The 24333-nt window shown below is 33.5% G+C and overlaps 1 long non-coding RNA gene across 1 annotated transcript in view; it reads right to left on the bottom strand.

The window, feature by feature from the left end:
- LOC109266248 (uncharacterized) overlaps positions 1 to 11364 on the bottom strand; it is a 60016-nt gene extending 48652 nt beyond the window's left edge. The window contains exon 1 of the long non-coding RNA XR_008422671.1: positions 11272 to 11364. This is a non-coding gene — a long non-coding RNA (uncharacterized LOC109266248). The remainder of the gene's footprint in view (positions 1 to 11271) is intronic.
- Between the last annotated feature and the right edge of the window lie 12969 nt (positions 11365 to 24333).

Raw genomic sequence — 24333 nt, forward strand, 5'->3', positions numbered from 1 at the left:
AGTGAATTGATATTAATGACCTTTCAAAACAGTAAGCACCAGGCTCAGATGTTTTCATTGATGAATTCTACTAAATATTTAAGAAAGTAATGATACAAATTCTCTACAACCTATTTCAGGAAGCAGGGAGAAAATTTCCAGCTCATTTATGAAGGTAACATTACCCTAATACCAACCCAGATAAAATCACTGCAAGAAAAGAAAACTAAAGCCCAATATCTCTCACGAATACAGATGGGAAAACTCCACGATGTAATATTAGCAAATCACATTTAACAATGTCTTTTATATATATGTGTATGTGTGTATATATATATGTATGTATGTGTGTGTATATATATATATATATATATATATATATATATATATATATATAAGAGAGAGAGAGAGAGAGAGAGAGATCACAAAAAGTAAAATTTATACCACATATGCGAGGTTGGTTCAACATTCAAAAGCCAATTAATGTAATCTCCCACATCAATAGACTAAAGAATAAAATCATATAGGCACATCAATTGTTACAAGAAAAGTCACTTAAGAATATAATGTCCATTCATGTTAAAACTCAGAAAACTAGGAATAGAGGGGAACTTCAGCAACTTGATAATACCTAAAACTAACATCATATTTAATAGTGAGAAACTGGACACTTTCCCCTTAAGATCTAAAATAAGCAGGGCCCCCTGGGTGGCTCAGTCAGTTAAGCATCCGACTTCGGCTCAGGTCATGATCTCACAGTTTGTGGGTTTGAGCCCCGCATCGAACTCTGTGCTGACAGCTCAGAACCTGGAGCCTGTCTCACATTCTGTGTCTCCCTCTCTCTCTGCCCTTCCCCCACTCATGCTCTGTCTCTCTGTCTCTCAAAAATAAAGCAAAAACATTTTTAAAAAATTAAAATAAGCAAAGATTCCCCTCCTGATCACTCTTATTCACCATCATACTGGAATCCTAGCTACCACAATAAGGCAAGAAAACAATATAAAAGTATACAAATTTGGAAGGAGGTAACATAAGTGTTTTTGTTCTTAGCTGACATGATTGCCCATGTGGAAAACCCAAAAGAAATAATGACAAAATTCCTGGAATTAGTAGGTGATTATAGCAAGGTTGCAGCACACAATGTTAGTATACAAATGTCAGTTATATTCCTATATCTTGGCAATGAAAACTGGATTTTGAATTTTTTTAGAAAATCACAATTTATAAGAGATCAAAAGAATGGAATTCTTAGACAGAAACTGAACAAAATATGCACAAGATCTATATGCAGAGAATTGTAAAACTTTGATGAGAGAATTCAAATATCTAAATAAATGGAGAGAAATGACATGATCATGGATTAGAACATAGTACTGTTAAGACTGTCATTCTTGATTACTTGATCAAGAGATTTAATGCAATCCCAATCAAAATTCAAGCAAAGTATTTTATAGATATTGAAATACCGATTTTAAAGCTTATATGGAAGAGGAAAAGACGCAGTATGCCCAACATAATACCAAACAATAACAATATTGGAGGCTTAACACGGTATATGACTTCAAGATCTATTAAAGTATATAATAATCAACACAGCATGGTATTAGTGAAAGACTAAGCACATAGATCAATGGAACAGAGTAGAAAGCCCAGAAGTAGACCTACACAAATACAGTCCACTGATCTTTGACAAACGAATGAGGCAATGTAAAGAAGAAAGGATAGTCTTTTACATAAACAGTGCTGGAATATGAAAGAAAGAAAAAGAAAGGGAAAGAGAGTGGGGAAGGAAGAAAGGACGGAAGGAAGGAAGGAAGGAAGGAAGGAAGGAAGGAAGGAAGGAAGGAAAATAAAGAAACTAAACACAGACTTTACACTTTGCACAAAAATTAGCTCAAAATGGATCAAAGACCTAAATGTAAGATGTAAAATATATTCGATTAGAAGATAATATAAAAGAAAAGTAAATGATTTAGGTTTTGGTGATTAGTTTTTAAATGCAACATCAAAACAACAATCTGTTTTTTAAAATTTATAAATTGGACTTTACTGAAAGTAAAAATTTTTGTTATTATAAGACACTGAACAAAAAGACAAGGCAATAACTGGAAGAAAATATTTCTAAGATATGTCTCCCATAAAGGACTTATATCCAAATATCCAAAATATGAAAAGAACTCTTAAAACTCAACAGTAGGAAAACAAACAATCCAATTTTTTTTTAATGGGAAAAATGTATGAACAGATGTCTCAAAAAAGAATATATGGCAAACATGACAATTAAGTATTTGAAAACATATTTCACATTATATGTCAGTAGGGAACAGCAAATTAAAATAACGTGACACCACTATATACCTTTAAGAATGGCTAACATCCAATCAAAAAATTGACTGTACAAAATGTTTTTGAGGATCTGGAACAGCAGGAGCACTCAGTCTTTGCTGATAGAAATACAAAATTGTACAGCCTATTTAGAAGACAATTTCACAGTTTCTTACAAAACTAAATACCACACCAAACAATCCAGCAATAATCCTTCTATATATTTAACCAATTGAGTTGAAACGTCTTCCCACCCAAACCTAGATGTGAATGTTTGCAGCAACATTATTTATAGTTGCCAAAGGCTGGAAGCAACCAAGTTATCCTTCAATAGGTGAATGGGTAAATAAATTATTATGCATCCATATAATGGAATTTTATTCAATAATAAAAATAAATGAACTATCAAGCTATGGAAAACATAGATGCATCTTAACTGCATATTGCTAACTGAAAAGAGTCAGCCAGAAAATACAATGTAGTATATGATTCCAATTATGTAAATTTCTGAAAATTAAAGAAATATCAGTGGTTGCCAGAGATTTGGGGGTAGAAGTAAGGGAGAGTTGAATAGGTGACATACAGGGGACTTTGGAATGTAAAACTATTCCAAATGATACTGCAATGAGGAATGCACTACATTGTGCTTTTGTCAAAACCCATAGAACTTTACAGCACACGGATTTAAACTAAATGTATGCAATTATTTAGGAAGTTGAAGGATGCCAGGATGGAATAATGACTCTAATACAGCAAGCTAAGTGCATTTCATATGTATGAAACAACCTCACTGAAGAGGTCAGGATGTGTGCATGGGGAGATGTGGTGACAAAGTAACTTTGGAAGCAAGTGGGTAAAAGAAACTATAAATAAACACTGTATTCTACTTGATAAAGTTTTCCAGTGGAAAGCAATTCTTATACTGCTATACACATATGTTGAAATTGAACAAATAACCAAATGTATGGTGGATGGAGGAAGCCAGGTTCTTACTGGTGAGGTGAGAATTTATAGATAAGCAAAAGGAGGCTAGAACAATCCATGTGGTGATACATTATAGTTGTGACCATCAGTATGAACTCATATTCAGTTTTATATACATGTAGATTGTTAAAAAAAGAAATATTTATAGATATGTGTATATATAGACATGTTAACATACACATATATACCTTCTTGTTCTGTCAGCTGAGCTGGCCTAGAAGCAAGGACACCTTGGTAGCAAAGAATATACCTAATACCAATACCTTCGTTTCTAACACCATTTCCCAGTAAAAGAAACCATGCTACTTGGAGAAGTGGCTGACTATAGGACTTGAGCAGGAAATACATGTGATGAGACTGAAGCATCTTGTTGAGTCAAATCAAAAAATAAATAAATAAAACCTACATTGATGGGGTGTGAAAAAGACATAGGAGCCACAGGGCACATTTCCCAAAGGCCAGTGTTGGAATGTTTCATCAACAAAATAAAACAATATTAAGCTAATACCCAAAGTATAAAATAAATATCCATAAGTCCATATGGAACAAACATAAATGATTGAAAAGACAAATCTCCCATGCAGAAGAATTCCAAATAATATGTGAAAACTACTTGTAATACAGTATCCTAAATGGGATACTAGACAAGAGAAAGGAGCATTAGGGAGAAACTAAAAGAATCTTAATAAAGTATCAACCATAATTAAGGATAGTATATCAAAATTGTTTCACTAATTGTAACAAATATACCATATTAATACAAAATGTTAATAAGAAAAAACTAGATGTGGAATAGAAGAACCTGTATATTATCTTCTTAATTTTTCTGTAAATCTAAAACTGTACTAAAATGTGTGTTTAAAAGAAATGAAAGATCAGGGGCACCTGGGTGGCTCAGTCGGTTAAGCGTCCGACTTCGGCTCAGGTCATGATCTCACGGTCCGTGAGTTCGAGCCCCGCATCAGGCTCTGTGCTGACCGCTCAGAGCCTGGAGCCTGTTTCAGATTCTGTGTCTCCCTCTCTCTCTGCCCCTCCCCTGTTCATGCTCTGTCTCTCTCTGTCTCAAAAATAAATAAATGTTAAAAAAAAAAAAAAAAGAAATGAAAGATCAGAAAAAGATATCACAAAGACATTAACTTTAGAAAAGCAGGAGGGATTATACTAATATCACATAAATCATGAATTCAATTTATTTTGTACAGTTACATTTATGAATAAAGTTCAAGAAATCAAAAACATAAGGACATTATGATTTTAGTTTCATGCTCTCTATTCACTAGAATCTCTTCCATATACTACTTTGAAATCAACAAATTACCTCCATAACATGTTTCCACATTATGTTGAAATTCTAAAGGTTAGATTTCATGATGAAATGTTCATCTCCCCACATATTCTCTTTTATGTTGTTGCAAATTAGCCAAGAAAAATGCCTCAGGCTCACTCATTCAGAGAAAATAAAAGGTGAAATATTGAGAATTTGGAGCAAAATTGGCTATTTTATGTGAAAGAGTAAAAAATTAGTTTCCCATTTGCAATAAGATATTTCTTATACTCAAAACTCAAGAAAAAGGAATTATCAAAGTGCATAAGCCATGGAAAATGATAACAAAATAATTTTTAAGAAGCCTTTTTAACCTATTCACATATAAAATTATCATATTACAATACTTCTCACATTAAATATCACTGTGCTAAAGGTTATTTCAACTGAAAACCAAGAGATAATTCAAATCGGTATACTACGTTCTTGTGTCTCAAGATATTATATCATTATTTTTCATTCCCTTTTATAAATTACTGGAAAAATATTTTAACATCATTTTATTTAATGATTACTAGCTTCTAAAAGGTGTTTATTCCATAAGAAATAATTCCCCATTTCTACTTTAATAAGTAAAAATAAAATAACTTGTCTATTGTGTAATCTCATCCATTTTATTCACAATATCACCACTTTGTGACTTAGATATTTAATCAATGTAAATCTGAGTTTCTTTAAAGAATGAGCATGGTTTTTATGTTAACTTTTAGTTTGTTCCCCTTAATATTTAGGAATTTAGGATAAAAGCATCCAACAACATACATGGGGATGAGAATTAGGCTGACATGTATAAAACTTCTATTGATCACATTCTTTAGAAATATATGTCGGGGCGCCTGGGTGGCGCAGTCGGTTAAGCCTCCGACTTCAGCCAGGTCACGATCTCGCGGTCCGTGAGTTCGAGCCCCGCGTCGGGCTCTGGGCTGATGGCTCAGAGCCTGGAGCCTGTTTCCAATTCTGTGTCTCCCTCTCTCTCTGCCCCTCCCCCTTTCATGCTCTGTCTCTCTCTGTCCCAAAAATAAATAAAAAACATTGAAAAAAAAAAAATTAAAAAAAAAAAAAAAAAAAAAGAAATATATGTCACACTTATGTTTTAATTTTAAATCTCACAGAATTGGTATGATTCCAATTATCCACAACTTATATCCATTATCATTTGATCTTATAATTTTTCCAATGAAAAAGCAATACAACACCTCACCCATCCCAACCCTGCCCCATGCAGAATCATTCATTACTGATTCCTGTTTACTTTCTCTGAGTAATGAGCAGTTTTGCTCCATATGATACCACTGATGAGGACAGAATTCCTAACAGAGTTGGCTTTAGTTGAACACTCTACTCTATGGTGCAATCTGGAACTATATCCTTAAGGCCACTCACTGTGAGCTCTCAATATGGGAACACACTGCAGCCTCCCATCCACTGACACTCACAAATTTTCATATATCCTCCTACCAATTCCAGTTTTCCTATATTCAACAATTTAATTAATTAAATGTATTTAAATTAAAATGACAATAATATGAAAATGCAATAACAAAAAAAACTAGAAATATAAATACCTATATAGACAGATCATAAAATTCTACTGAGAGACATAAAGAAGGATAAAATAAGTATATGAAAATCATTCTGGGGGTACCTGGGTGGCTCGGTTGGCTGATCATCTGTCTTGATTTCGACACAGGTCATGATCTCACAATTCATAGGTTTGAGCCCCAAACTGGGCTCTGCACTGACTGCACAGAGCCTGCTTGAGATTCTCTCTCTCCCTGTCTCTCTGCCCCTCCCCAGAAAACACGTTCTTTCTCTCTCTCTCTCTTTCTTTCTCTCTCTCGAAATAAATAAACTTAAAAAAAAAATCATTCTGGGGGCACCTGGGTGGCTCAGTTGGTTAACCTTCTGACTTCAGCTCAGGTCATGATCTCATGGTCTGTGGGTTTGAGCCTCACATCAGGCTCTGTGCTGACAGCTCAGAGTCTAGAGCCTGCTTCAGATTCTGTGTCTCCCTCTCTCTCTGCCCCTCCCCTGCTCATGGTCTGTCTGTCTCCATCTCTGAAAAATGAATACACATTAAAATTTTTTTTTAAATCATTCTGTAAGATATTTCAGCATAAATATAAAATTATAAAATCCCAACAATTGAGTGTGGAAATCCATCATGATCCTTAACAGAATTCATTGTGTTTACTTTCTTGTTTTGCTTAGTTTAATTTTTGTTATTTTTCTAGGTTTTGGAAACATCTAAGTATGAAATTTTATCTAGTAAAATAAATACTTGTAAGTAGCCAGGAAATTTATGTTTTAAATGTTGTAAAGGAGTCTTACTATATGACATACTAAAAGAGTATTTAAAATTATAGTAATTGAGTAGTAATGGTTCACAATTAGATTCAACTGAAATAATCAGTAAATAATTTCAAGTAAATACATACTAAGTACTATATCACTCAATTCTTTTCCAGTTCCAAATGACTAACACAAAATAACTCAAGTGTAAGGTTAAGAAGGATTTAAGGCAAGGTTTAAAGGGTGCTCAAATTATATCTTATGCCACCAGGAAGAGATTTTCTATCTCTCTTTCTCATCTCCTTTCTCCTTCCATAAATCTCCATATTTAGCCAGTTTTCCATTCAAGGTAGATATTGTAACATAATATCCTGTTTCCTTCCCCATTGAAGTTCAGTTAGAAAATCATAAGAATTTCTTCCCCAGAATATTTAGCAAACATCACAGTACATCTTTTTTGATCAAATGGCAATATAGAAGCCAATTAATGGGCTGACAGAAGCCTTGTTCATTTGTTCTACAGAAACAGTTTGGAGGTGGAGCTTTATCAGTAAGTTGCACAAGTATTCCCCATACAGCTGTTCCCTAAAATAATTTTTGTCTCTTCACATGACAGGTCTAGTTTTGAAATTCACACATTCTAATTTTCAAGTTTAGTTTTGTTATTTAATTATTTAATAGTAAAAAGGCTGAATTTCTCTCATGGAGAGAATGTTGTAGAAGTATGTGATGTAATGCCAGAAGAGCTGGAAACGAAAATGTAGATATATTTGTTTTGAATAAAGGAAAAGGACATTTCTTTTACCAACAGAGCAATGGGTAAATATGGAGAAAAGTTGGTAGTTGTAAGCAGAGAGAACACTTGCTTAATGAACTAATCAGGAAGAAAGATTACATAATGGAAGTAAAGAGGAAATGATGAGATAAAAATCTTAAAGAAAGAGTGGAAGGTATTGAGAAACTAAATAGATGATGGAGTTGCTAGTCCTCTTGAAACTGGAGAACAAAAATTTTACTTCCATCTAGGCACTTTATTATTAGTCACTTTATTTTATCTAAAAGGAACTTTGAGTTACTACCTTGAAACAAACATGCAGTATGTTCTGCAAACCCTGAACAGCTGAACAAATGGATAGGAAAGGCAATAGAATTGCGTATAATGGCAAAAAGATTAATTGATGTCATAGATGATGGGATCTGGGCTGGACAGAAAAGAAAAAGAAATTTAAAATGAAATAACAACTAGAAAAGGAAAGTGGAGAACTTGGTAGATCTGAAAAGAAGGCTATTAATATTGAGAGAGTGATAGAGAAGCAAAACTTTGTTCAAAGAAAGCAATATTCATTTCAGAGCTGGAGAGATTTCAAGAAATGAATTCTGTGTTGTGACCATAGGAATGAGCTTGCTAAAGTGACATGTGAATAAAGATCATTCAAATTTAATTGGACTGTGTGAAAGTATTAATGTGTCTTTTCTAGGCTTATCCAAGTTTAACCAATGTTGTAATGGAATGGTTCTATGAGAAATGGTCAGAAAAATTTAATCTAGCCCTAGATTCTTCATGCTCCATTTTCCAGTAATAGACTTAGAAACACTTTAAACTGGTGTTTAAAGTTTCATTCATGTACGTGATAACTCACCCACTCATCCTTTAAAAAAAAAGTATTAAGGATCTTATTTGTCAGGCATTGTTATATACATGAGTGATACAAAAATAATATGACATGGTCTCTCTCTGAAAGAACAAAATATATAGAATGGATATTATTATGGCAGAAGACATGAGACACAGTAGCAGAAAGATGGGGGAGTAGAATCGAGGAATGGGATACCAAGGAGAGCTCCATTCTCTAAAGTAACTGGAGGAAAAGAGAAAGAAAAATAGATGTTTTACTCCCGAAAAATTTTTTAAGGATGGACTTTAAAACCACCAATTAAGATGAAACCCATAATCCTCTTAATCAAGGGGAAAAGAAAATGCTTTGACTATCTGAAAACTATCCTAATCAGGAAAATTATTGGAACTGTGCTGATTAATACCATATTCAAATGATTATTAACAAGGAGAAATGTGGTACATTAACATAAAATTTTGAAATATTGAATTCAATGTATCTTTATATTTTTAGAAATGAATACTGGGAATTTATAGGATTTAAATCTGGGAATATAAATATAACTCAAATGCTAACATATGCTATAAAAACTACTAGTAAAATAATCCATATAATTCTAGAACATATATGTCACTCTTTATTTTCAGTATTTTCCATCTACTGTGTTATTCAAAGAATGATAAAAAATATTAAGTTATCCCAACCAAGAAATCATGAAAACTTTAACACGTAGTTCTTAATTTCACATGTACTGAGAAGCCTTTCAAAACCTAGATAATATGCATTTATTCAAACTTTTCATTTACCAGTATTCGTGTCCATAAATCAGCTTGTCTTTTATACACTAGGATAATGTATATCCAGGTTCTGTTGCTGCTAAGATCCAGGCATGTCTGGACATGTTTATCTCTTAGGAAGCTTCTATTTATACAGAAGTCTTAGGGCAGAAAGAGACAGACAAGACAAAACCTGACCTAATATCAAGCCTTAGTCTTCTGAGTTAAAGAGAAATTTTATTTATGATACAGCCACTATCATACAGATTTAATATTTAGCTTAGCCCTCAATGGAGTTACCTCTCAGTTGTGTAGTAAGCAGCATAGGAATGAAAAGTTGAAAAAGATTATATTCTGAACTCTCTAAAACCTTTGGGTATACTCAGAACTTTTTTGAGATCTTTCTAATAATACTTTTAAAAAATGCTTCCTCATATATCTTTCAAGAAGTAGGCTATGCTATGTAACAGATAAACACAGAAATCAGTCTGATGTGAGTTGGGAAGTCTTTGTCCAATTTACAGCTAGAATGTTTAGATCATATGATCTTCTGGGCCATAATATTGAGGAAGAGAGGAAAGATGGCATACTAGCTCTTAACTGTCCTGGCCCAGAAGTGCTGCATATCACCTCCACTCATAATTCAATCTCATAATTCAATCACAGTGTCTCAGCTAACTTCAAGAGAAGCTAGGAAGCGAAGGTGCTCTCCGGAGCCGAGGGATGGATGGATGGATAGATAAATAAATAAATAAATAAACAAATAAATAAATAAATAAATAAATAACAGGATTTGGTGAAAGCTGGCCTCACACTAATCTGCCACATTGATGCAGGTTAATGTCTACTTTCAGCATTAGGTGTCAGGGTGTCAGCAATGTTTCTCAGAGTGAAATGGGTACTAGGTTAGCAGGTGATTCTGGAGGGCAGTGGCAGAGGTTAAAGTACAAAGTTGAACACTACTGGAGTAACAGCTGAGCTCTATAGGTGCAGCCATATCTACAGGAGGAAGGGAGACATCCTTATCCAATAAAAGCAGAGTGGCCAAAGGGGGAAAGAAAAATCTGATGCCTGTACTATGAACCATGCTAACCAGCACAAGTAGTCTTGTGAGAAATATCACAACATAAAATTAAGGAAAATATGCTGGGAGAAATGGAGAAACTAAAGTTACACGTTTATTTTATGATTTCTCATATTTCCACTTTTGTTTTTTTGTTTGTTTGTTTGTTTGTTTTTAAGTGGTCCTATGTTTAATTCTCAGTCTGGTGCAATCAAAATAAACACATTAGAATTTTCACACTTTTATTGGTGAATTTAAGATAAGTTGGATTTAGGCAGTTTATCTTTGAATTTCCAGCTTGGAATGCTCTTGTTGTGTTCTATTCTATTATGTTCTGTAAATATTTGTTGCTTCTTTTTATGTGGAAAGCATTACTAAAGGCAGTGAAGGAAATATAAAGTTAAATAAATGTTTCTTCCCCTCAGGAACATTTAAACAAATAGAATGGTGAGTTAAATTCACAAATATTCATGAATCAAAACAAACAATAGTAAGTGCAGTAAATGTGGTACAAAGTGATGTAGAAAATGAACACAGAGAACACTTCTAACTTGGGAAAAAAGAAAAACTGAAAATCAATCTTCTAAAAAAAAAATTACCTTCTTTAAATTTCCATCCCAACAATTCTAATGAAAGCAATCATAAGCTTTGCAGGGATTAACAAATCAATCCCTGATCTCTCTCAAACCCCAGATAATCCCCCACTTCCTGCTGAACACATCTATTAACATCTTTCTCCATCCTCCTGACTGCTACTAGCACTGCTGTTTTTCCAGTCAACTGGCTTAAAACCAATTTGTTATTAACTTTCTGTTACGTATAATTTTCTATATTCAATTATTTGAAATTTGCTTTTCCCCCTTTACAGTCTACCTTATCCTAATTTGGCATTATCTGCCTGCTGTATCTTACCATAATATTATTTCTCTCTGTGCTCTATGGTTCCCCTCTTAAAGCTCTCTCTTGACGCATCCTACCTGACTGCAGTCAGCCACCAGTTTGTCCTTTCAATGCCCTGGCCTCTGTTAACCAAATAGAATGTTAAATTATTCAGAATCTATTTGGTTTACGATGTTTTACTCTATCTAATATTACACTGTTTTGCTTATGACTGACAATACCTTACACCTATTAGGTACATTTTGAGCTGAAATGAATTCTATAAACTACGCCACTTAAAACTGAAAGAGAAACTGTGAAGCCAGCAGCAAAAAGATAGCAAAATACTTTTTGAATAGTTTCTCCAACATTCTAAACTGTATAATTTAGATAATGATAATTAGATTGTATCAGTGGTATATTTCCAATTTAAAATATTTCTCACTGATAATACTTTGTAATAATATAATTCACTAGAATGATAGACGTGGCTTCCAGAGGGAACAAAAAAAAAAGGAATTTTTCTACTTAGATCCAATAGTTTCTTCGGGTCCTTCAAAATTATAGAAGTTTTAGAAATAGAAAAAGTATTCCTATTTACCACTTTATAACAAAAAATGTTGTAACATTATTAACTCTAGGACGGCTTGCCAAGTCCCATCAGACCTTGCAGGAAAAGGTCAAAATTATTTATACATTATTTTATGCTCCAATATTAGTAATAGGTTAAGGGGAAGTGACTATTTAAGAAAAAAAATGGACCTTTTAAAGATCTCGAGTGGAAGTACTGCCAAGGAAAAAAATTATGAGATCATAGAACTCTAGTAAAAATGTCAACTTGCCTGTTTCAGTGTTTTATACATTGGTTAGTAGTTGTGCCAGGATATCTTTTCACAACGGAAAAGAATAAATTATGCCACCATTATGTGAAATATATGAACCCCCACAGAGAATGCTTTCCTTTATAGATCCTGTGCACTGTGGCCTCAGTTCAGCTCATAAAACATGGAACTGTCAAAACATCTTATGATTAGTAGTGAAGTATTTTTTGAGTATTTCAGGGGGAGTACTTGGTTTATTATTCAAAGTGAAGATTATATTTCAAGGGAAACTGTCTAATACTAGAAACAATAAAATTATGTTGCATGATGTTATATATTGTCTTTTTGGCAGAAAGTAGTTTCATTCATTCTCTCCAAACATATTTAAAATTTTATGAGATTATTATAACAACATAAAACACAAAAGCCTAAATCACCAAAGCTTTTAGTTTATAAAAAATGAAATCTGGAAAAATTCCTTTTTTGGGGGGCCCATGATCTTTACCACTTTAAGACACTATAATTAAAGAATGCTATAATTGATTGTTTACATATATATACACATATATATGTTTGTGTGTGTATACATATATACATGTATATATATATATACATAAATACATATATACACATGTGTGTATATATGTACACATAAAAAATCACTGTTCAGTCATTCTTGCATAGCTATTTTCAGTAAAATGGTGAGAAAGATCTAATAGTAAGTAACAAGTACCTAAAGGTGAAATGAGATTATGGAATATAATTTTATTTCCCCTACGGACAAGATGGTATATGAAGCCAAAGTCAGCAACAGGTAGTAGTTTGTACTGGTGGGGACTCTGTCATAAGCAATGGTCAGGATCCCAGAATGAAGAGCTGGCATCAAAGAGAGCTGTAAGGGCTCATTTATTCCTTAACATACAAATATTTATCAAACACCTACTGGGTGCATTTCATTTCTCCAAGTACTAAGGAAAGAATAGTAAATAAAACAAAAAAATACATTCTTAGGGGGGTTACATGACACTGAAGAGAAAGTAAACAAATGTACAAATATATAATATAATATCTGGCAATAATAATGCTGTAAAGAAATAGAGTTGGCTAAGGGATAGATGACTTTCTAGTAGCCCCTGTGAATCAGGGATGCTGGAGAGGACTGGAAAACTAGAGGACTAAGCAATGCCAGGCTGTTTCCTTCAAGTTCCTGATAGTGTCAGCTTCACACTGGTTTTTCATCCTGGTAATGACAACTGAAACCAGCAGCAGCAATTGATCCCAGGTTGTCTTTCCAGAAACCCCAGACATAGTCCCTTTGGGTCCCTTCAGAAACAACAGTACCACAGCTAGCATATTCTACGTGGTCCTGTCCTCACATTGCTTGTCCCCCAACCTCACAACACTAGGACCAGTCAAGCAAGTCTGAGATCTGGAAGTTTGAGATCCAACTTCACGGTTTCCCCTTATGCTTTTAATTTTTAATAATTCCAAACTTTTCCATTAGTTCCACAACTCCCAGGAGGGATAGCTGCTTTCTGCAGTTACTATCTCCATGATACCTCAGCATTCATTTTTTTTTTTTTTGTCCTTTTTCTCAGTTCTTCAATATCTAGTTACCATTATCTTTTACTTTTTTTTTATTTATTTACTTATTTATTTATTTATTTATTTTTAGCGTTTATTTATTTTTGAGACAGAGACAAAGCATGAACGGGGGAGGGTCAGAGAGAGGAAGACACAGAATCTGAAACAGGCTCCAGGCGCTGAGCTGTCAGCACAGAGCCCGACGCGGGGCTCAAACTCACAGACCGCGAGATCATGACCTGGGCCGAAGTCAGCCGCTTAACCGACTGAGCCACCCAGGCGCCCCAATCTTTTACTTTTTATATTAAATTCACTGAGTTAATATAACTAGTGTTACTTCCCTCTCCTAACTGGACCTTCACACAAATATATAATCTGTCTTCCCAGTTGCTCCCTGTGTATATGTATACACACACAAGCATACACACAGATACACAAAGACACACACGCTCACTCATACACATATACACAAGGTTGCCTCTTCCAGTGTTCTTTATCTCAGTTCACACCACCATCATACAACCAGTTTTGCAAGACAGAAATCAAGACACTGCTCTTAAAAACCTTATCTCCACTACAATTCAATGAATTTTCCTCTTAAGTATCTCTAAACTCATTTTTTCTACATCTTTCCCTCCACTTCACTGATATATGCCTCCAATTTATATGTACCCCTCACCGTCCTTTACCTGATCCACAGTTATGGCAACCCAATTAGATATTTTTATTCACTCTATATCAATCTTTAATTGATAGTTGAAACCATCTAGACATTTTCTTTTTTTTTTAATGTTTATTTATTTTTGAGAGACACAGAGACAGAGTGCAAGCAGGGGAGGAGCAGAGAGAGAGGGAGACACAGAACCTGAAGCAGGCTCCAGGCTCCAAGCTGTGAGCACGGAGCCCCATGAGGGCCTTGAACTCACAAACCACAAGATCATGACCTGAGCTGAAGTTGGATGCCCAAATGACTGAGCCACCCAGTCACCCCTATTTAAAGACTTAATTTAGTTAATGCAATTATCCTCAATCCTCACTCCTTTCCTTAGGATAAAACTAACATCTTTAACATCATCTATAAAATCTTGAAGCATCTAGCCCTTATTTATCACTGTCAGTTCATCTTTCAATATGTCCTACCTACATTTTGTACTTCATCACGCTTAATCTTCATTAATTTATTGATTGTTCCAGGCATCATTCAAGGATTCTGTATATGCTGATTCTTCTACCTGGAATGCACTTTTTTTTTTTCTCAAATGATTAATCGTCCATGACTTTATCCTGCATGCCTTAGCTTAAATGCTTCTTCCATATTGAAGCCTATTCTAAATCTCCTCATTACATTACACTTCTTCTAATTCCTTCTCATTGCTCATTCTAAGTTTCTGAGCTTCAGTCCTTAGTCGATGCATGGAGAAAGCTGAGCTGAAATACCAACAAATTTATTCCTCACAAAACAATCCCCAAACAATGAAAGTTGGCAGATAAATAAATCAGCTTTTTTGACCTCAGGTATGACAAGACTTATATTTCAAAAGTTCCCAGAGATCTTCAACAGGAGTACATCAAAATTGTCCATAATCAGAACTTACTCATTAATCTAGCCAATATACTCTTCTCTTTTTTCTCAGTCTGCCATTCCATATCAGTAATTCTAGTGAGCATCTCACAAACAAACTACTTGTACTGAAATCTCTGTCTCAAGTTTACATCAGGTAGAACCTAAAACTAAGACATTATCTATTGTGGGGTCTTTGCCCAAATGTCAGGTGGCTATTGGTAGTCAGTTCACACTAAAGTAATGCCATAAAAATTTATGGGAATCTCTGGGAGCATGAAGAATACTTTAAAGCCCTGATACTCAACTAGAGGTGATTTTGCCTCCCAGGGGACATTTGGCAATATTTAGCAACATTGTTACCACTAGTTGGGGAACTACTGACATTTACGAAGTATAGGTCAGGAATACTGCTAAACACACCACGATAAATACACAGAACAAGAGTTATTCTGTTCAAAATGTCAATGGTGTTGGTGTAAAGCAATCCCTGTTTTAAAATAATATGACTGGGAGTCAATCATATTGCTGAGGTATTCACAAATCAAAGCTTTAAAACTATTGTATAAGAAAAGAAGAGCAGCACCTAGGTGGCTCAGTCAGTTAAGCATCTAACTCTTGATTTGGGCTCAGGTCATAATCTCACAGTTTATGGGTTTGACCCTACATCAGGCTCTTCACTGATAGTGTGGAGCCTATTTGAGATTCTCTCTCTCTCCCTCTCTCTCTGCCGCTTCTGCACTTTTGCTTTCTCTCTCAAAATAAATAAATAAAACTATTAAAAGGGGGGAAAAAAAAAGAAATGCCTAAAATCAAATACCTTAAGTCTCTCCTTAAGGAGATTTAGAAAAAAAGAGAAAAGTATATCTAAAATAAGTAGAAGGAAGAAAATAATAAAGAGCATAAATGGTTGAAATAAAAAACAGACAAATGAAAAAAATGAAAAAAATTCAGAATCTTAGGAATAGATAAAAGCCTCCCTCAATTGATAAAGAAACATACATGCAAAATTTACAGCCAACATCACAGTCAAAAGTTAAATATTGGATAATTCTCCTCCCATGATTAAGAACAAAGCAAGGGTGCCCATTCTCACCATTTCTATTCAACCCTGTACTGGAGTCTTTAGGCATTGTAATTAAGCAAGAAAAAGAATTAAAAGGCAATCTAAAAAACAAACAAACCAACAAACAGAACTCACTCCCTACAAATAGCAATTCTTTATGAGATAAATCTTTAGAAATTAACAAAACTGCTACTAAAACTCATAAGTGAATTGAACAATGTCTTGAGGCACACAATCAATGCAAAAAGAAAAACCTTGTACTTACTTTCAGTATCTAACGATAGGAAAATAGATGATTTTTAAATTTCCGTTTACAAGGAGTATGTATCCCAAAAAAAATAAAATAAAATAACTTAGAAATAAATTTAATCAAATATAGCTGAGATCTCTAAACAGAAAAATAAAAGGCATTCCTATGAGAAATTAATAAATACAAACAAATGGAAAGGTATTAGTCAAAGAGGTACTAGTCAGAGACTAGTAGAAACAGTAAACTTAAGATACAAATTCTGAATTGATCTATAGATGATGTAACACCATCCCAATCATACTGCCAACAGATTTTTCCCCAAGAATTTGACAAACTGATGTCCAAATTTGCATGGATAAAAAGGAATATTAAAGAAATCCTGAAAAAAAAAAAGGATGAAGTTGGGGAACTTATACTACCTGGCTTTATAAGACTTATTGTAAAGCTACAGTAATCAAGACAATGTGGTACCAGCATAAATAATGACAAACAGGTCAGTAGAACAGAATAGAGAGACCAGAGCTACATCTATATTTTTATAGTCTTTTGAGGGTTTTTTTCAAGCTTTATTGAGAACAGAATAGAGAGACCAGAACTACATCTATATTTTTATAGTCTTTTGAGGGTTTTTTTCCAGCTTTATTGAGATATAACTGACATATAATATTGTATAAGTTTTAAGGTAGACAGCTTTTCAGTTTGATATGCATATATTGCAAAATGATTACTACCAGAGTGTTAGCCAACAATTGTATCATGTCACATAATTACCATTTCTGTGTGTGTGTGTGTGTGTGTGTGCATGTACATATGCGCACATGTGGTTGAAAACACTTAAGATCTACCCTCTTAGCTACTTTCAAGTATATATTACAGTATTATTAAATATACTGACCTGTTGTATATTAGTTCCCTAGAACTTATTTATCTTAAAGCTGGAGTTTGTACTCTTTGACCAATATCTCCCCATTTCCCCAGTTATTTGTTTTTTAACAAAGATGCCAAACAATACAATATTTAAATAAATGATTTTACAATAAGTAGTGCTGGAACTATTGAATATATGTAAAATAAAAATGACCATTGACTCCTAATGAAGGCCATAAGCAAACATTTGAAATGGGTCATAAATTTGAAAGTTAAATCTGTAAAGCTTTTAGAAGAAAGCATATGAGATATCTTATCTATTGAGAATAGGCAAAGTTCTATGAGAGAAACGTCAGAGTGATGACATTAAAAGATAACATTAAAAAAATGAAGGATAATCCGAAGACTGGAAAAAAAATGTTCACAGGACACATAGCTGACAAAAGGTTGATATCCAGGACATATACATAGGTATATACACCTCAATACTTTTTTTAAAAAAGAAAATTATTGTAGCAAATACCTCAAAAAGGACATACACATTGTCAATAGCATCTGAAAAATGCCCTACAGTATTTGTTAAAAAATAAACCCACAATGAGGTCTCACTCTACACCTATCAGAAAGCCAAAAAATAAAAGCAGACAAGCATTACCAAATATTGGCAAGGATGTGGAGCAGTAAGAACTCTCATACATCATTGGTGGAATTGTAAAATGGCAAACCACATTTAGAAAAAGTTTGGCAGTTTCTTTTCAAAATTGTTTTCAAAACTCTAACTAAAGCAAAACAATCAAACTAAGAAAAAAATTGTTATCCTATAAGTATAGCAATTCCAGTCCTAGGTACTTACCCAAAGAATTTGAAACATATAATCCAAAATATTTTTACAGGAATGTTCCTCACAGATTTATTCAAAATAATAAAACTTGGAAATATTCCAGGTGTCCATCAACAAGGAATGGCTAAACAACTATGTTGTGTTCACACAATGGAATATTATCAGGAATATAAAAGAACAAATTATTGATACATGCAACAAACTGGATCAATATGAAAAGTATTATGCTACGAGTTCTATGAACTAAAACTGTATAGTACTGACACATGAATAGACAAGCAGATTGTTGGAATAGAATAAAGGTCCAGAAATAGATCCAAGTGTATATAGAAATTTATTATATATCACATGATAAAGATGGCATTTCAAATTAATAAGGCAAAGAAGGACATTTTAATAAATGGCACAGGGACAACTGGTTAGCCATTTGGAAAAAGATAAAATTAGATCCATACTTCACCACATACTCAAGAACTTAATTCCAAATAGATCATCGATTTAAACATAAAAAAAAAATGGAGCCTACAAGTGCTAGAAGAAAACATATATGAATTCCTCTTTAATTTCAGCATCAGGAAAAGACATTCTAACCATAATTTAAAAGCCAGAGACCTAGAAATGGCAGCTAATTTTACTGCAACAAAACAAAATAAGAAAATCCACCATAAACAAAGTCATAAGACAACTGACAAGCTTGGAAGTATGTATTGTAAGCTTGTGATACATATTCCAGATGAAGGGTTAATTTTCCTAACATGTAAAGAACTCTTAAAAGTTGGGGATGCTGGATCAAAAACCCAAAAGAAAATTAGGAGAAGGATACAAAAACAATTAATATTAAAGGAATAAAAATAGCCCTAAACATGTGCAAAGGTATTTATTCTCAGTCACAGAGAAATGTAAATGAAAACATCAATAATACAGCATTTCTCATTTATCAGGTTGGTGAAAATTAATATGACATCCTGTTCTGTTGACAAAGCTTTGGGAAAACTAGCACTCTCATTCATACATTGCTTCTGGGAAGGTAAATGCTAGAACCCTTCTGGAAATAAATTTCCAATAAGCTAGCACAATTACATATACACTTATTTTTTCATCCAGATACACTTATTTTTGATCCAGTAAATCTAGTGATTTACTCCATTTATACACAACTCCAAGATAAAAATGCATATATACAAGGCTATTCATTGCGACAGTACTTATAATTGCAAAATTTTGAAAACAATAAAAATGCCCATACCCAGAAGAACGATTAAATAAACTATGGAACCCACACAATGGAGTATTATGCTTCTGTAAAAAGAATGAGGAATATCACTACATACAAATATGGAGTGATATCCAGGATGGATATATTGTTAAGTAGAAAAGCAAAATGCAAATTCATATGTATAATAAGTTACCTTTCATGTAAGGAAAAGGAAGAAATAAGAAAATATATATCTATCCACTAATTTAAAACAAAAATGACACAAAGAAATTAAATTGATTACCAGTAGGGTGTGAGTGGAGACTGGGTAGAAAGATTGGGGAATGCAAACAGGATGATGTTCTCTTTTTCTCACTTAATCATAAGCAATTAATAAACATAGTTTTCTTTACAAAATCTAAGAGCAAACGATCAATAAAGGTGCTCTCTCCTTTTGTCTGCTAATATCATAACATATATTCCAAACTGTATGTAGAGTTTTTCTTCCTTGTTTCTCTTCTCTGCCTTAAATAAAACTTTAAATGTCCATTTGACTTTACTGAGACATTTTAGATTTTTTTTTCAGGAAACCTTAATTCATTCAGGGTTATAGCTTTCATGACAAAAATTTCTCCCCTGGTCTGTCTTACTTTTACAAAATACGTAGCTTTTAAAAGTCAAAGACTCTGGAGTCAGACTCCTGAGTTTGAACACTGGTTATTACTTAGAACCTTTATTTTCTTCACATGGGTGTTTGGAGATAAATAATGTGTAAACTATCCAATACTCAGGAAAAGTACTCAGAAAATGGTTTTCCTGTCCTTTCAAATTACTACATACCTTAAAGAGTTAAATGTGTGACTCTCAGCAGATTTGATCACTAAATAATTGCATGGATTGTTCAAGTACAATTAATTGGATAATTTCTTTTAATTCTATTTATTTTGGCTTAACAAGATAGTTTAATTGAAAATGTGACAATTAAGAAAATTCTTAGATATTAAAGGCAATTATCAGTTATATTTAATCAAGTTTTTGAAGGGCACAGGACTGATGTTTAAAAAAGAGAACATTCAAAGACATTTAAGTTTTATTTCCTTTTTGGTCAAGTTTTTTAAAGAATCTTTTATATTTTTTTATTTGTGTGTGTATTTATTTATTTATTTATTTATTTATTTATTTATTTATTTATTTTAGCAAGAGAAGACTCAACCCTAAGAGATTATCATTTGTGTGCATATTTATCTCACAAATTCCTTCCTTCTCAGGTCAGTAATGAACACTGCTTGTGAAGGAATATATCCATTCTTAGTAAATCACTTGACTTTATGCATGCTTTAAGAACACATACTTAAGGTGCTTCTTCAATATTTCAACTAGGGTTTAAGTCCACTGCTCCTTTAGTAGATGAACAGTCACTTGACAACTGAGATTACTTTTATGGACATTTTATTTCCAGCTAAGTCTTACACATCTGTTCTACTCACAGATTACAATTTCAAAATGACTGTGATTCAGAATTTGACCATAAAAGAGTAAGATTAAGTGATTTAAATGTATCTGTATGATCTTTGTTCAATGCAGCATATATTCATAAGGCTTCCTCAGGTTTAAGATGTAAATTATGATATATGTGCTCTTTAATTGTAAATTAGATTCACCATAAAAGAGTCCCATGATTATTACATATTTGTGATTATTCAGACACCAGTGTAAGATTATATTTGAGATCAAATTTATTAAAGTGAACTACTCAAAAATGCAGAAAAATGAATCATTCTTTGATCTATCTTTCTCTTGTATATAACATCATAAAAAGAGGCTGATTCACATCATCAAAGGGAAAAAAAGATAGTTGAGATGGCAATGATTTTTTGGCCAATAAGACTTCAGTCTTCAATGGCATTTACACAAATTGAATTGTACTAAAATTTAATTTGTAATATAATGATTGCTGAGACATGAGTACTTCATTTAAGCTATGTTAATTGACTACAGAATTTGCCTGTACCAACTGAATGAATGAGTGATAAGAGATTTGAGTTTTTTTCATGTATAAAGCTGCTTCTACAAACTTTTAAAGGTACAAACTTCTAAATATTTTCTGCTTCCTGGAAGGGGTTTAATCAAATATTGTAGCATAAATCTCTTCAATACATGGAAAAGACTTTTTCATTATTTAGTCTTCACCTGCAACAGCCATCTGTTCAATTAGAATTCTACTCACATATGCACTAGATGTAAAGTGTAAAGTGTCCTCACAATTGTAAAGTTACCAATATGACACTTCATGTTTTCAGTTAATATAACAAACCATGCAGCATATTAAAATCAGTAAAACATGTTTCCTATCTAAGAATAATATATTACCAATGATATGATCAGGAGCTCAACTACATTTTAAGCATCAGGCAAACTTACATAATAAGTGTGTGTGTGTGTGTGTGTGTGTTGAATAGTTCCAAAATATTTTGAAAACTTAAATTCTGTCGATGATTTTATTGATAGGTGGACTTTACAGACCTTACCCTGGAATTTAGCTCATCTTTGTAAGCTGGAATAGTCATTTATACACATATGAATTTAGGAATATAGGAATCCAAGTATTAATAAAATCATTTCTGAGACATAAAAGGAACCTCTGAAACTTCTTTTTTTTTTTAATGTTTACTTATTTTTGAGAAAGAGAGAGAGAGAGTGGAGGAAGGGCAGAGAAAAAGGGAGACAGAGAATTTGAATTGGGCTCTGTGCTGACAGCATAGATCCTCATGCAGGGCTTGGCCTCATGAACTGTGAGATCATGACCTGAGCTGAAGTTGGATGCTTAACCAACTGAACCACCCAGGCATCCCTGAAACTTTTAATTTAATTCTCAATTCAGAGTTTCCATGCAGTCCAGAGTATCTCCAACAAGTATTTAACAAGCCTATTTATGAGACTACATTGGTAGGAACCTTATCTTTCTATCCAGTCAGAGCATGACTGTGTAAAGTTGAATTTTTAAAGTATTTTGTAAATGTTTATTTACAAAAGCATTCTCTCTGTCATATTTATTTGGATTATGAATAATGAGAGTAATATTAAATACACTAGAGAGAAATACACGAGAGAGAAAGCACTAGCAGGGGAAGGGCAAAGAAAGAAGGAGAGAATCCCAAGCAAGCTCCAGGCTGTCAGCACAGAGCCCAATATAGGCTTGAAAACACAAACCGTGAGATCATGATCTGAGCCAAAATCAAGAGTCAGACACTTAATCAACTGAGCCACCCAGGTGTCCCTAAATTTGAATTTTTGAAAGCACAGATACGACTTGCAAATCCTAGTCACACAATATGTAAATAAATGTTGAAGCGAGTAAATTTTTCTTTTTTATAAAATTGATGAATGTATTTAATATTACCGTCATTATTCATAATCCAAATAAATATGACAGGTATATATGCCTATAAAAGGAGGTTTTGTGTTTGGTAAAAAGGATAGGTGGACTTTTTCTATTCTTGTAAAGATTCAATTTGTTACACAACTTATACAAGCTGTCCTCAATTTGTAGGATAGTTGTTTTTAATTCCTCCAAGAACTAGATTCCAACCTGAATGATACAAATGTTGTTGACCCACCCATCTGACTACATTATCTTCAATTTGTTTCTTTATATCAGGAAAAAGATCTTTAACTGAGATAGAAATCTGAAGATTCCTATGTCCCAGATTTAGAGCTTTTTGTCTTTGGAATGTTCTTCCTTCCCTCTGGATGTGTAGTTTCATTTTAACTTAAGGGAGAAGGCCAAAAAAATTTTTTTTTCAAATATCTTATCAAGTTTCAGCCAGGACCAAAAGTAAATATTCCTGGCAGTGTTGAATAACTCCAAAAGATACTACCTTCCCAAGACAGAGAGCCACTCTCAAAAAAAAAAAAAAAAAAAAAAAAAAAAAGACAGAAGAACTTACACAATCCCCCTGAGAGCTATCAACAGTTGGGAAGACCCTAGCCACAAATGAAGTGCAGCCCACACTTCTTTCCAGCCATATTTTGGGGGCCCCCCCACCTGCATACACAAGAGTAGATCCACCTGCATGCACAAGAACAGACAATGTGCATGCCCCAGACAGACAGGAAGCCAAGCCAACTTCTCAGTACACTAAAAGAGATAAATAAAAAGGAAATAGCTATCCTTGAAAGAAAAACCAAATTTTAAGAGTCTGGACTTGGAAAGGAAGGGATATGAAATTTTACCTTCCTTTCTTGGCCTGGCACTCCAGAGATCCAAGAGAACTGACTCAGGTAGAAATTCTCACCTTTCCCTGGCTTCTGCTAGTTTTCCCAAGATTCCATCTGCTGGTGTCTGAGTTAGTAGGTTTAAAGTAGAGAGTGTAGCCCAGGTATCTACCAGAATTTACAAGATTTTCCATTAATTTTAATCTCAGTTTCCCCCTGACTGTTAAGAAGTAACTGGTAGCAGTTTACCAGAGAGTCTCCAAGTCCTGCCAATCTTAGGAGGTGTCCAGATGAAGATGCACCTTTGAGGGTAGACATATGGGCATTTGAGTTAGTGTAGAAGGATTTGACAAAACCTTTAAGGACAATCATATATAGAAAGATTCAATATCATAAAGATAATAACATATCTGCAAAATGAATCTTTAACTTCTGTACTGCTATTATCTTTGTTGAGTTTGAATTTTGATCCTAAGATTATTAGGAGGAAAACTACAAATTTTTTCGAAATATGTCAGATTAATTCTCAGCACTCCAGAAAGGCCTTTCATGCTGCCTTCATTTTTCAATGCTTCCTTTATTTCTGTGACTCTCTAGTATTCTTCTAATATATTGCTTGTTTTTGTTTAAGTTGGTCTGAATCAATATCGTTGCTGCAATTCAGAGAATTTTAATTAATAGATTTGTTTAAGCTC

Source organism: Panthera pardus, unplaced genomic scaffold, assembly GCF_024362965.1.
Source record: "Panthera pardus isolate Hobbes unplaced genomic scaffold, ASM2436296v1 HiC_scaffold_16, whole genome shotgun sequence".
NCBI classification, from domain to species: domain Eukaryota; kingdom Metazoa; phylum Chordata; class Mammalia; order Carnivora; family Felidae; genus Panthera; species Panthera pardus.